Here is a 15078-nt window from a genome sequence, read left to right as displayed (position 1 = left end):
CTGACCCACTCCTGTCTATTCTGGGCATTTTGGGGAGTAAACCAGCAGATGGAAGTCCTCTCTCTCTCTTCTGTGTGTCTCCCTGACTCCCCCCAAAATACTCATTTTATATATTTATTCATACTTAAAGAAAGCACAGTTTCATTTACTTGTCTACCTTTTGATGGAGAACCTAAATCTTTTTTTTTTTTTTTTTTTGAGTATGAGTCAAATCTACTGCGTGGACTTCCACACTGTCTTGTGCATAACCACATCTAAACATTACTATGAGATGAGAAATTAAAGACATCTGAGAAGCAATATGAATGCAGAAACTTCTCGATTCCCCTCCACCCAGGTTTTTTTTTAAGGTGAACAAATTTCATGTATACAGATTTAGAAGCATAGTGATACTTCCCACCCTACCCTCCCTCCCACCCATGTTCCCACCCTCTCTCCTCCTTCCTTTTCGATTTCTTCCTTTAATTTTTACAGTGGTCAACTCTTAGTCTATTTTGTACTCATAAGATTAACACTACATTAAGTAAAGAAATAAATAAGAAGAAAAAAACCACTGTTTCTCAACAGTAGAGACAAGACAATCATTGAATCTCAAAATGTCAATTTCACTCATATGCACTGCATTTTTTGGTCCTCTGTTAATTACCACAGATCAGGGGAAACATGGCATCTGTCTTTTGAAGACTGGCTTATTTCACTAAGTGTAATGGTTTCCAGTTGCATCCATTTTGTTGAAAAGATAGGATCTCATTCTTTTTTATAGCTGAGTAGTACTACATTTTCTCTCTCTCTCTCTCTCTCTCTCTCTCTATATATATATATATATACCTCCATACACACACACACACACACACACACACACATATATATATATATATATAATGATTTCTTTATGGACATTCGGGTTGATTCCATATCTTAGCTATTGTGAACTGAGCTGTAACAAACATGGAGATACAGAAAATTCTTTCGTATGCTGATTTAATTTCCTTTAGGTAAATTCCCAGGAGTGTGATGGCTGGGTCGTATTATAGGTCTATATTCAGATTTTTGAGGTATCTCCATACTGTCTCCCACAATGGCTGTACTGGTTTACATTCCCACCAACAGTGGATTAGGGTACATTTCCCTCCACATCCTCACCAGCATTTATTGTTTGTTGATTTCTGTATGAGAGCCATTCTAATTGGGATGAGGTGAAACCTCATTGTGGTTTTGATTTGCATTTCCCTGATGGATAATGATCCTGAGCATTTTTTCATGTGTCTGTTAGCCATTTGAATGTCCTCTTTTGAAAAATGCCTGTTCAAGTCCTTTGCCCATTTCTTAACTAGATTGTTTGTTTTGTTGTTGTTGAGTTTCTTGAGCTCTTATAGATTCTGGATGTTAATCCTCGCAAATATGTTCTCCCATTCTGTCAGTTGCCTCTTATCTTTGCTGAGTGCTTCCTTTGCAGTGCAGAGCTTCTTAGCTTGATGTAATCCCATGTGTCAATTTTTACTTTGATTGCCTGTGCTTCTGGGGTCTTTTCCAAGAAGTCTTTGTTCACACGAGTGTCTTGCAGATTTCCCCCATGTTTTCCTCTGTTAATTTGATAGTATCAAGTAGTAAATTTAGATCCTTAATCCATTTTGAGTTGATTTTTCTATAAGGTGTAAGGTGGGGATCTTGTTTCATATGCATGCAGAGATCCAATTTTGCTAGTACTATTTGTTGAAGAGACTGCCCCTTCTCTGGGAATTGATTTAAGTTTCTTTGTCAAAGATTAGTTGGGTATAAATGTGTGGATTGATTTCTATTCTGTTCCATTGGTCTACAAATTTTTTTTTTTTTTTGCAGTAGTGGGCTCTTTTAATTATAACTGCCCTATAGTATGTCTTAAAATCTGGCACTGTGATACCTCCAGCTTTGTTTTTGTTGTTTAAGGTTGCTTTAGCTATTCAGCTTCTCTTGTGTTTCCATGTGAATTTTAGCATCATTTTTTCTAAATCTGAAAAGAATGTCAGTGGTATTTTGATTGGAATAGCATTGAACCGGTAAATTACTTTTTTTTAAAAAAAGATTTATTTATTTATTTGAAAGTCAGAGATACACAGAGAGAGGAGAGGCAGAGAGAGAGATAGAGAGAGGTCTTCCATCCACTGGTTCACTCCCCAGTTGGCTGCAATGGCCGTAGCTGTGCTGATCTGAAGCCAGGAGCCAGGAGCTTCTTCCAGGTCTCCCACATGGGTGCAGGGGCCCAAGGACTTGGGCCATCTTCTACTGCTTTCCCAGGCCATAGCAGAGAGCTGGATCAGAAGAGGATCAGCCTGGACTAGAACCGGCACCCATATGGGATGCCGGCGCTTCAGGCCAGGGCGTTAACCCGCTGCGCCACAGCCCCGGCGTGGTAAATTACTTTTGGTGGTATGGACATTTTTGATGACATTAATTCTGCCAATGCACAAACATAGAAGATTTTTAAAATTTTCTTTGTGTGTGTCTTCTTCTATTTCTTCTTCTTCTTTTTTTAATGTGGCATAATTTCCATTGTAGAGATCTTTTACCTCCTTGGTTAAAATGATTCTAAGGTATTTAAATGTTTTTTGTAGCTATTATGAATGGGACTGATCTTACAAGCCCTTTCTCAGCCATGGCATTGTCTGTGTATACAAAGGCTATTGATTTTTGTGTGATGATTTTGTATCCTGCTACTTTACCAAACTCTCTTATGAATTCCAATAGTCTCTTAGTGGAGTCCCCTATATGTAGAATCATGTCATCTGCAGACAGGGGTAACTTAACTTACTCCTTTCCAATTTGTAACCCTTTGATTTCTTTTTCTTGACTAATGATGCTGGCTAAGACTTCCAGTTCTATATTGACAAGCAGTGGTGAAAATGGGCATCCTTGTCTGGTTCCAGATCTCTGTGGGAATGCTGCCATCTTTTCCTATTCAGTATGTGGCTGGCTGTGTCCACCCAGGTTTTTTTTTTTTTTTTTAAGATTTACTTATTTATTTGAACAGCAGAATTACAGAGAAAGAGAGGCAGAGAGAGAGAGAGGAGAGAGAGAGAGAAAGGTCTTTCATCAGCCGATTCACTCCCCAAATGGCTGCAACTGCTGAGCTGGGCTGATCTGAAGCCAGGAGCCAGGAGCTTTTTCTGGGTTTTCCATGTGGGTGCAGGTGTCCAAGGACTTGGGGCATCTTCTACTGCTTTCCCAGGCCATAGCAGAGAGCTGGATTGGAAGTGGAGCATCCAGGATGTGAACTGGCACCCATATGGGATGCTGGCACGGCAGGCAGCGGCTTTACCTGCTACACCAGAGCACCAGTGCCTTCATTCAGGTTTTGACAGTTATCTCACTATATCAGTGGCAGTAGCCTCTATTTTAGTGTCTTCATTTTGCTGAGATTTGTGACTGTGTTTATGGTTCTTTTTGTACTCACATTTTAATAGTTTGTGTAATACAGCCCTACTTTTCTTAATGATGGTGGTATGTTGTGAGAAATACATTGTTAGGCAATTTACATCCTAGAATGTACTTACACACTCCTAGCTGGTGCAACCCACTACATATCTAGGCTATATTATAATCTCATGGGATCACTGTCATCTATGTAGTTATCATTGATCAAAATGTCATTATGTTGTACGTGACTGGATTAATAAAGTCTGTGGTACAATATTAAGCATAGAGCAGAAATAACAGACTGGGACAAACACAACCATTTCTGGTCAAAGGACGATCCAGCAGGTAAGAGCAGAAGTCTGCAGGTGTATGCAGACAGCCTCCAAGGCTCAGGACTTAAGAGAGTGTATGCCACACAGGCCACTGGCAAAGACCCGCATGCTTGGTCAAGTGGAAGGCAGCTAAGAGGCTTTCTGCTCCAAACATAAACACTGTGTGCAGTACGGAAGTGTTAGGCTTAATGTTAAGCAATTAAACATGCATGCATGTGATGGAAAAAGAAGTAACCAAGTAACTGTGCAAACAAAGACAGTCGGTGATCTCAATGGCTAGTTCCAATCACAGACCAGGTGAGGCCAGTGTCTCGTGGCAATGCAAATGCAAACCCACACCTGAAGTTATCACTTGTTCCGTGTGGAGTGCTAGGGACACAGAGGACTTTAGGGCAGAGGTAAGGAAGAGCTTTGTCCCCAAACCTGTTGGGAACTTGAAAAATAAGTCATGAAGCTTGTGCAAATTACTTCCTCAGTGAGTTTGTGTTTTCTGAAGTATTATGCACTGGAATTTATTTATGGAACCACGTGTGTAGCCCAAGAGATGAGCTAAGTGAGTGTGTTCCAGTTTTCTACGTTTGTAAAATGGTGATGACCTTGTATACATATACTGATTTGCATTATGCCCCATAAATAAACACATACATTATATGTCAATTTAAAAAATGGTAAGGGGTGGACTTTTGGCCCAGTGGTTGAGATGCCACTTGGGATGTCCACGTCCCATGTTGGAGTACCTGGGTTGATGTGATATTCGCTCTACTTGGCTCCACTCCTGATTCCAGTTTCCTGCTAATGCACACCCTGGGAGGCAGCAGGTGATGGCTCAAGTAGTTGGATGCCTGACATCTGTGTGGGAGACCTGGACTGAAGTCCCAGCTCTTGGTTTCAGCATGGTCCAAGCCTTACCTTTGCAGGCATTTGGGGGAGAACCAGGAAATGCAAGATACCTCTCTCCCCCCAACCCTTTAAAATAGAATAAAAATAAATAGAGGCCAGCGTTGTGGTGAAGGACTGCGTGTGACACCATAATCACATATGGGATCATGAGTTTGAGTCCTGGCTGCTCCACCTCTACGCCAGCTCCCTGCTGATGTGCCTGGGAAAGCAGTGGCAGATGGCTAAAGTATCTGGGAACTCTGCCATCTACAGGGGGAGACCGGGATGGAGTTCCAGGCTCCTGGCTTCAGCCTGGCCCAGCCCCAGGCATTGTGGCCATTTGGGAAGTGAACCAGCAGATGAAAGATCCCTTTCTCTCTCTGCCTCTCCCTCTCTCTGACTCTCTGCGTTTCAAATAGATAAAATAAAACTTAAAAAAAAAAAAAAAACTTTTTTTAAGGCTGAATAATGTTCCACAATTTGTCTATCCTTTTGTCCACTGATGGACACTGGATCATTTTAGGGTGATCTTTTAAAACATGCGAATCTGGGCTGGTACCATGGCGTAGTGGGTAAAGTCGCCACCTACAGGGCCGGCATCCCATATAGGCACTGCTTTGAGTCCCGGCCACTCCACTTCCAATCCAGCTCTCTGCTGGGAAAGCAGCAGAAGATGGCCCAAGGGCTTGGGTCTCTACACTTGTGTGGAGACCTGGATGAAGCTCCTGGCTCTTGGCTTCAGATCAGCACAACTCCAGCTGCTGTGGCCATATGGGAAGTAAATGGATCAGCAGATGGAAGACCTCTCTCTCTCTCGCTCTGCCTCTGCCTTTCAAATAAATAAAAAAAAAACTTAAAAAAAAAAAAAAAAGAACTGCTGCTTTATTTCAGGCATGGAAAGCCAAGACACTGTGGCAAAAAAAGGCCTACATGAAAAACCTCTGTGAGTGAGATCCCAGTGCAAAGAAGGGACCATCAAAGAAGGAGGTGCCTTTCTCTGAAGGGAGGAGAGAATTTCCACTTTGATTATGGCCCTGTCTAAATAATGAAGGAGCTTGTGGACTCAAGAGGCTTCCAGGCCGGTTCCGCGGCTCACTAGGCTAATCCTCCGCCTTGCGGCGCCGGCACACCGGGTTCTAGTCCCGGTCGGGGCTCCGGATTCTGTCCCAGTTGCCCCTCTTCCAGGCCAGCTCTCTGCTGTGGCCAGGGAGTGCAGTGGAGGATGGCCCAAGTGCTTGGGCCCTGCACCCCATGGGAGGAAAAAAAAAGAAAAAAAAAAAAAGAAAAAAAAGAGGCTTCCATAGCCTTGGCAGTTCATGACAGGAGCCTCAGATGATTACTGACGTCATAAATAAGAGTGTTAATTGTTAAATCAACAACAGGAGTCATTGTGCACTTGCTCCCATTGTAGGACCTCTGTCCTTAATGAGCTGCACTATGAGAATTAATGGTAAAACTTGTATTCAAACAGTACTTTATACTTTGTGTGTCTGTGTGGATGCAAACTGTTGAAAACTTTACTTAGTATAGAGTTGATCTTCTGTATATAAAGATAATTAAAAATGGTGTTTTTTTTTTTTTTTTGACAGGCAGAGTGGACAGTGAGAGAGAGAGACAGAGAGAAAAGTCTTCCTTTTGCTGTTGGTTCACCCTCCAATGGCCTCTGCGGCCAGAGCACTGTGGCCGGTGCATCGCGCTGATCCGATGGCAGGAGCCAGGTGCTTCTCCTGGTCTCCCATGGGTGCAGGGCCCAAGCACTTGGGCCATCCTCCACTGCACTCCCGGGCCACAGCAGAGAGCTGGCCTGGAAGAGGGGCAACCGGAACAGAATCCGGAGCCCCGACCGGGACTAGAACCCTCCGCAGGTGGAGGATTAGCCTATTGAGCCGCGGCGCCAGCAAAAATGAATCTTAATGAAGAATGGGATGGGAGAGGGAGTAGGAGGTGGGACAGGAGTGGGGTGGGAGGGTGGGTATGGGGGGGAAGAACCGCTGTATTCCAAAAGCTGTACCTATGAAATTTATGTTTATTAAATAAAAGCTTTCTAAAAAAAAGCAAACAAAACCAACCAAACAACAAAAAACATGTGAATCTGATTGTATCCTTGCAAGTGGGATAAGGCTCAGCTCTCTGACAAGCTGGGAAGGCTGTGCCCCATTTCCAGGGTCCTATCACATCCTCTCCCCTCCCCGGGGCATGTCCCCAGGAGCATCAACCTCCTCTCATCCCTGCAGAGCCTCAGCCCAGGCAGCTCTTCCTGCCACCCTCCACCTGCGAAGCTCGCCCTGCAGGTGCAGCCTGGACTGTGCCCATGCAAACCAGGAGTTGGGGGTGTGTCCTCCCCTCCCACAGCGTACTCACACCCATCATGGCACACTTGCTTCTGTGCCTTCTCCCACTGCCAGACTCCAAGCCCAGTGCAGTGCTCGCACCGAGCAGAGTGCCGGACAGAGAACAGTCACAGTACAGATATGTGTGTGATGGTAGAGCTGCTGCCCGGAGGCCATGGGGCTAGCACCAGGCTGGCCCAGATTGGGCCCTTGGCTTGAAGGACGGCTGGCTTTTCTGAGCCTCAGTGTCCTCATTTGCCCCAGGGGCCAGTTGTACCCATCTTCATGTTGCTGGGCGTAATTAGCTGGACACAGTGCCTAGCACAGAGCAGGTACTTCCCAGTAATGCCACTGCCTTGCTTTCCTCTGACCCCAAACCCAGTCTGAAGCAGGCTGTGAATACAAACACATTTATTCCCCTCGGCACCCCAAATTTGGTATTTCCTTCAAAGAGAGGATGGTGGAATGTTCTGGAGCCATGGGCACCTTAAAATGTCCAGAAATCTCATTGCAAGACCTGAAGGCCTTTAGTCTTCTCCATCAACAGTTCTACTACCTGGCCTCATCCTCAGCAGTAGAACCTTGGTGTTGGCAGGAGCTGGGGCAGGACAGGCTGGGGGAGGGGTTAGATCCTCCAGACAATTCCATAACTTGACCATGGAACACCCCCCTCCCCACCCGGAGAAGGCTTCCAGGGTTCGCCACATTGTTTCATTTGCTCCTCCTAACTGTGCTCAGTAGGCTGAGCTCTGAGCCAGGAGCACCTGTGCACCCAGCAGCAGCCCCATGCCTGGTCTCCACAGGACAGAGCCCCAGGGCATCCCTGGACCTTCCTGGACACACCAGGAGTGCAAGCACACGGGCGGTTGCGATGCGACAGTTGCCATCGGAAACACTGGTGGGGAGCCCTACACGCAGGCGCCACAGGAGGGAGACGCTGTGAACTTGGTTTTCTGGGCTCAGCCACTTCTTTCAGATCAGCAGCTAACAAAGGCAGTGCATTATGTGGGACACCTCCCTGGAGACTTCCTCTTCAACTATCAGCGGGGTCAGGTTCCTTCTCTGCAAATGGTTTTGCGCATTTATCCTGCTTTCCATGAATGTAATAGCTCCTGGACCATCACGCTGCGCAGGCCGGAAAAGCTCAATGAGGAGAGGAGAGAGACCTGCATCTGCAGGCAGGAGTCAGTCTCCTCTGCCTGCTCTACCTGCTTGTGTGCAATACCCACAAGGCATCTCGCAGGGCACATGCTCGTGGCAACAGCCCTTCATCACCGAGGACCTGTGCATGCCCTCTGGATGGAGGCTTCATTCCATGTAGGAGAAGGTGGAAGGGGAGATGTCCCAGTACCTGCCTCTGTCTGGGAGGGCTTCTTGTATTTCTCTGCCAAGTAAGGCGGAAGGAATGGGGGCAGGCACTCACACAGCGCTGCCAGTCCGCTGCTGCCCGCTCTCTGCAATGCCACATTGCCCCAGATTGTCTATTGACTTGGGTGCACACACAGGACCCCCTCTTGGATTTTCTGTGGGGAGCTTGTCACTGATTCTTTGCATCCATAACACTCACTGTCCACTGCTGTCATGGGATACCTGAGCTTAAGCAGTGTAGAAGAAGAGAGTGCCTGCAGAGGGTCTTTTTGCAACAAACAAACAAACAAACAAAACAAAACAAAACAAACCCCGGGCCGCGCTGTGCTGCAGCGGATTAAAGCCCCAGCCTGCTGCTCCAGCATCTCATATGGGCTCCGATTCATTAGTTCGAGTCCCGGCTGCTCCACTTCCTATCCAGCTCTCTGCTATGGCCTGGGAAAGCAAGAGAGGATGGCCCAATTCCTTGGGCTCCTGCACCCACATGGGAAACTCGGAAGAAGCTCCTGGCTCCTGGCTTTGGGTCGGCTTAGCTCTGGCCATTGCGGTCATCTGGGGAGTGAACCAGAGGATGGAAGACCTCTCTCTGTCTCTACCTCTCTCTGTAACCCCGTCTTTCAAATAAATAAAATAAATCTCAAAACCTCAAACAAACAAAAAACAAAAACAAAAAACTCCCTCCCTAAGTCCTTCTAGGATGGCATGAATTCCCTAATGAGGAGTAGAGCCCTCCTCAGCAGGCCCGCTTCCCTGAGTTGTGGCATTGGAGGGTGGGGGGCTAAGTTTCCAACGCGTGAATTTTGGAAAACTCATTTGATCCCAATAAATAGAATGGGTCCAGGTCCTACCAGGAAAATGAGAAAGTCTTCAACTACTGGAAATTCAGGAAAATAAACAAGGGCAATGCGTTTCACAGGTGAGGAAGAGCTGCGTGGCCCAGAGGGGACCCTGACGTCACTGGGTGAGTGAGGAGTTTAGCAACAGCAGGAAGCCCCCTGCAGGCGGCGGCAAAAGAGACAGTGGGCCGCCCAGGGCGGGGGCGGGGGCTGGAGGAGCCTTGGAGGGAGTGGAGGAAGGTCCTGACTTCCCTCTTCTCTCACCAGCACCTCCCAGGAGAGCAGTAGCTGACCCTAAGGCGGAGACGCGGAGCCGAGCAGGGGCAGGAGCGGGGACGGGTCTGAGCGTGGACGAGCCCCAGACCCGACCGGCTCTGCACTTGGGCGGAAGGGGCTCTGTGCTGTCAGCCCGGTTCCCTGCCTTGCACGCCCCTGCCTCCGAGCTGGATGGACTGGAATCGTGCAGATTGCAAACATGACAAAGGTCACCGTCGTTGAAAGGGCGCCCGGCAACGTTTTCGTTAATGAGTTGCGCCGCGGTTTCTGGCCACCAGTCACTGGAGACCCGGCTTCCACGTCCTGCCCGCTGAGAGCAGCTGCCGGCACGCGGGGCAGAGGCCTGGCTGGCGGCAGCAAAGCTGGGCTGAAGCCCAATCCGCCCCCACCCCGGGGCTAGAAGGGGAATTTCCCCTCCCTTTCCCAGGGTCCCTACCTAAGTGGCCCCACTTAGGAGCAGGTGGGAGAGCGGAAGGTTCCAACCCATGAAGGGTGGGGTGGGGGCAGGAAGGTGGGGGTGGGGTGTGGGGCTGGGAGGCCGAGGAGGGGCAAATAGATCCAGGAGCGAGGGCGGGTGCTGGGGTCTGGCGTCTCTTTTGCAGCACCCTGAGCTTGCTGTCTGCTGCTGGGTCCATGGACTGAGGGTCTCCCGCGTCATTTTCCATTTCTCCCTGGGGAGGGGTAAGGGAAGGGGAGAAGAAAGGAAAAATCAACTGCAGCTCGCTTCATTAACGTGAGACTTCCCAAGCCTCCTGGAAAAGTGGAATTAAAAAATAAGATTATTTTGATGCAAAAGACATGAAATCAGTGCATCTTTTTTTTCCTAATATGCATTTTTTTGAGAACTCTGGAAAGTTCTCCCATGGATTTCTTTCTTTCTTTCTTTCTTTTTTTTTTTTTTTTTTTAAGATTTACTTTATTTATTTGAAAGACAGAGTTACAGAGAGAGGGACAGAGAGAGAGAGATCTTCCATCTGCTGGTTCACTCCCCAGATGTCCACAATGGAGGGAGGAGCCAGAAGCCAGGAGCTTCTTTTAGGTCTCCCACGTGGGTGCAGGGGCCCAAGGACTTGGGGCATCTTCTACTGCTTTCCCAGGCCATAGCAGAGAGCTGGATGGAAGAGGAGCAGCTGGGACTTGAACCAGCGCCCATATGGGATGCCTGTGCTTCAGGCCAGGGCTTTAACCTGCTGTGCCATAGCGCTGGCCCCTCTCCCACGGATTTAAAAAAAAAAAATTTTTTTTTGTACAAACAGTATCTTTTAGTTCCATTTCCCATGATTTACTTATTTATTTTAAAGATTTGTACTTACTTATTTTGAAAGGCAGAGTTACAGAGGGGGGAGAGAGAGGAGGAAGAGGAGAGAGAGAGAGAGAGAGAGAGGAAATATCTTCCATCCACTGGTTCACTCAACAAATGGCTGCAACAGCTGGAGCTGCCCAATCCGCGAAACCTGGAGCCAGGAGCTTCTTCCATGTCCCCCACGTGGGTGCAGGGGCCCAAGGACTTGGGTCATCTGCTGCTGCTTTCCCAAGTGCATTAGCAGGGAGCTGGATCAGAAGTGGTGCAGCCAGACAGGAACCAGAACTCCTATGGGGTGACGGCTTTACCCACCACACCACGATTCCAGCCCGGTTTTTCCATGAACTTTTTGAAGTGCTCGCATATCTCCAGGATGGATAAAAAATGTGGGCAGGAGGTTCCATTTCCCAAGCCAAAGCAGGAACTAAAGAAGAGAAAGAGGGATGCCTCCTCCCAGATGCACCCCACCTCGAACTGCAGACACCTTGGGACATCTTGGGGTCTGGAGGTCTTTGAGATCATGCATGGAAAGAAGCTAGAATTGTCACATGGAATGTGTGCAGTTGATGAAAATAAAACCCCTGGTCCCTACGATCGACACATCACCTCTGATTAGTCTCTAGCTTTTCATGTCATCCAATTTTTGACAGATAAATGCAATAAAACTGTACAGTTTTATATTCTGCTTTTAAAAATTAGCATTTTGTGGGCTAGCACTGTGGCATTGTAGGTTAAGACTCTGCCTGTAGTGCTGGCATCCCATATGGGCATCGGTTCCAGTCCTGGCTGCTCTACTTCTGATCCAACGGGGGATGACCGAAGTGCTTGGGCCCCTTACCCATGTGGGAGACTCAGAAGAAACTCCAGCCATTGTGGCCATTTAAGGAGTGAACAAATGAAACATCTCTCAGTGTCTCTCTCTATCTGTAAATCTGCTTTTGAATAAAATAAATAAATCTGTTTTAAAAATAAAAATTAGCATTTTATTATATATGTTTTTAAACTTTAAGTATTCTCCCAAGACAGTCTATTAGTAGGTTTACAGCAATCCATCCAATGTTTGCCTAAAAATTTGGATGTAAATTATAAGGCTTGTTCTAGAAGCGCATTTAAAAACATGGTCATGCTTCTTTTATGTTCTTTGTTGGATTAATTGCTGGTGCACCCCAGCGCCTTGGAGCTGAGAGTCCAACTTTTCCCTCTCCAGCCCTCTGCACACCCGCCTTCCAGCCAAGGTGTCCAGGAAATCTTGTTTCTTCTTGAGCTCCAACAGGAACAAGAGAACAACAAACCCATAAAACCCTGGTCCCCACACTGCAGCCCTGCAGCTCCTCCGAGGCGCCACATGGTGGCGCTGTTGAAGAGTAGTCCTGTGCACTCCAGCTGGCCTTGGCCACCCATCCTGGGCCAGCCCCTTGTAGTAGACATGTCCATTGTTCTCCAAGTCTCAGCCATGCAGGAAGCCCTCTTGGGTCCTGAGGAGCTCCCAACACCAGCCACATACTGTTCCGAAGCCAATTGCCCTTACCAGTCCGACCCCTGTTAAGAACTCTGAGTCTCTTTCCTTTGGGATAAGTTTGTTTCAGGGTCTTGCTCTCTTCTCTGCTCCTGGATTTGAACTCCCATTTTATACCCAATAGACCTTTCTGATTTCAGTTTTAAGGACTATTTCCCCATTCAAAGAACCCTGGGTCTCTTTAGCAAATTGGTCTACTTCCTCCCCAGTTCTTCAAATCAAGGGGTATATTGGCTTTTGCTGATCCATCCAGAAAAACAAAATGTTTTATGTCATCATTTCCACCGGGGGTGGGGGGTGCATCCCCACAATGGACATGAGTTTCTGCAGATTGAAGATCTGTGTCAGTGTGGGTTTCTAGACTGTTCTAGACATTTCTTTCTAAATAAACATCTCATCCTCTAAGCTCCCCATGGTCAGATATTGTTCTATTGGTGGGCCTGAGATTGTCACTGTATTTGAGAGATGATAACAAATGATGCTGACTGGTAGCATGAAGGTGGCAAGTTGTCACGTTTGTCTCCACTGCTGTCCAGACTCTCTTGATCTAAACAAAGAGTAAGGCATGTGGGGAAGAATTACATATTGAGAGAAAAAATACCAGTGATGGAGAAGACGATGAGATGCTCAATGTGGCAATCATAGGAAGGTCCTTCAAGTAACTCACTGGAAATGGAAGTTAAAGATACATTGATTTGGATGTGAAAACTTTGGAAATCCTTCCTTAGTTTTTTTTCATAGTGTACACTTTTCATAAACGTTTCAAAGACCCCTGCATATTAGTAGATCAAACCACTGTCCTACAAGGCTCCGGGTAAGAAACAGGAACAACTGGCCATGGGACAGCCACGTCTTGCCTCTGTGGGCAGCAGTCTTGTCTGTATAATGGATTCCTTGGAGTACAGCTGCCGTGGGGCCCGAAGCGCCTCAGAAGTGGGAGTACTCTGGATGCAGTTTTATTTACAAAGCAGCCTATGAAGATACCTTGAAACAGTTGAAGACACTGGTATTGATATTGCTGGAGTGAACACCCATCAGCTGTAGCTGCTTAATGTCTTTTTTCTGGGATTTATTTATTTGAGAGGCAGAGTTACAGAGAGAGGGAGAGACGGAGGGAAAGGTCTTCCTTCTGCTGGTTCACTCCCCAAATGGCTGCAACAGCCAGAGCTGAGTTGATCTGAAGCCAGGAGCCAGGAGCTTCTTCTAGGTCTCCCACATGGGTACAGGGGCCTAAGGACTTGGGCCATCTTCCACTGCTTTCCCAGGCCCTTAGCAGAGAGCTGGATCAGAAGAGGAGCAGCCAGGACTCAAACCAGCGCCCATATGGAGGCTGACCTACTATGCCCCTGCTTAATGTCGTGACCACCTTCTCCACCTTGTAGTAATTCTTCATACTGAGTCTTTCTTCCTCAATGTGAACCAGAAAATATGCATTTCAGGAATTCCTTGAAGCTCCCAGGAGGCATATGACCCTCTGTCTACCAGTCAGTTGCATCCCCTTTGTGGCTCAGACTTGGCCATGATCAAGGTGTAAGGGACTGAATTGCACCTCCTCAAATTCCTGTGCTGAGGCCCTGCTCCCCAGGGAGACACTACTGAAAGAGGGCCCTCCAGGAGGCTATTAGGGTTCAAGGAAGCCATAGGAGAGGCCCTGATCCAGCAGGACTTGCTAGAAAAGGAAGAGACCAGGAGTGTGAGTACACACACAGGAAAGGCCCTGTGAGGACATCGCAATCCGAGGGCAGAGGCCTCAGAAGAGATCAAACCTGCTGACAGTGTGATCCTGGACTTCCAGCCTCCAGAACTCGAGAAGTGGATGCCCGCTGGGGAGGCCTTGCTGTTGGAGCCACATGCTGGCAGAGACAGAGGCGGTGGCACAGGCTCTGGTACCTGGTCCCGCACATCATCAGTGAATGAGAGGCAGGGGTGTGGCTTTGCTCAGAGAGCCCCTGGGATGTCGCTGGGCACAGCCCCTGGCTGTGCCATTCTAGAACTTGCATTTTCATCCCTGCCAGAGCCCCTTGGCACCCTCTAACAAGTGCCTCTTCTGTTTCAACACCACTGTTATCTGCAACGAGTGGCCCCAGCCATGGGAAGGAACTTCACAAAGTTTGTGGAAAACAGAATTGAAACATGAAGGTCATTGTGGTGAAAAAAAAAAAAAAGTAAATCCCTTTCTTTACAAAAACAGGCTGCAGTTGGAATGGGGCCCATAGGTCTCAGTGAGGAATCTCTGTTCTACATCCAGGTCCCAAGAGAAAGGAGGGTGATGTCAGCTTAAGGCTCATTGGTCAGAACTGTGTCACGTGACCATCCCAGCAGTAGAGCCTGGTGGAAGACTGCACATTTGCCAGTTTTTACAATACTCAGAGCAGGGCTGTCCAAACATGTCCAAGCCATGTTATGATATTCATGTAGCATAAGAGGATACCTCAAAAAATTATGGGAAAATGGAATTGGCAGATATTTTGGTGCCAAAAACTAGTCTGAAATCCATGCATCATATTTTTATAATATGCGCTTTTCCATGAACTTCTTACAACCTCTCCTATAGGGGCACATGGTCAATGCTACTGGTCCAGGTTAATGGCTGGCCCAAGTCCTACCTGGATGCCTTAACAGGTGGACAGGATCAGTTGCTCAGCTGCACCCAGGGCTCATGGGCCAACAGCACCTTGGAGGTAGGCTGCAGGACAGAGCAGGTGCTCTGTGTGTGTGTTTGTGTGTGTGCACAGACTCAGGGCTGCCTCTTGAACACCCTTGTGCTTTTGTGCAGTAAGCTCTCCCAGCCACAAGAGAAAGCTGGGTTTTAATCAGATATCTCTTCTAAATTTTTGGCATTTTT

This window comes from Oryctolagus cuniculus, chromosome 9, assembly GCF_964237555.1.
Source record: "Oryctolagus cuniculus chromosome 9, mOryCun1.1, whole genome shotgun sequence".
Classification (NCBI taxonomy): Eukaryota; Metazoa; Chordata; class Mammalia; order Lagomorpha; family Leporidae; genus Oryctolagus; species Oryctolagus cuniculus.
The sequence above is the reverse complement of the archived record's forward strand: the minus strand, read 5'-3'. Positions refer to the sequence as shown.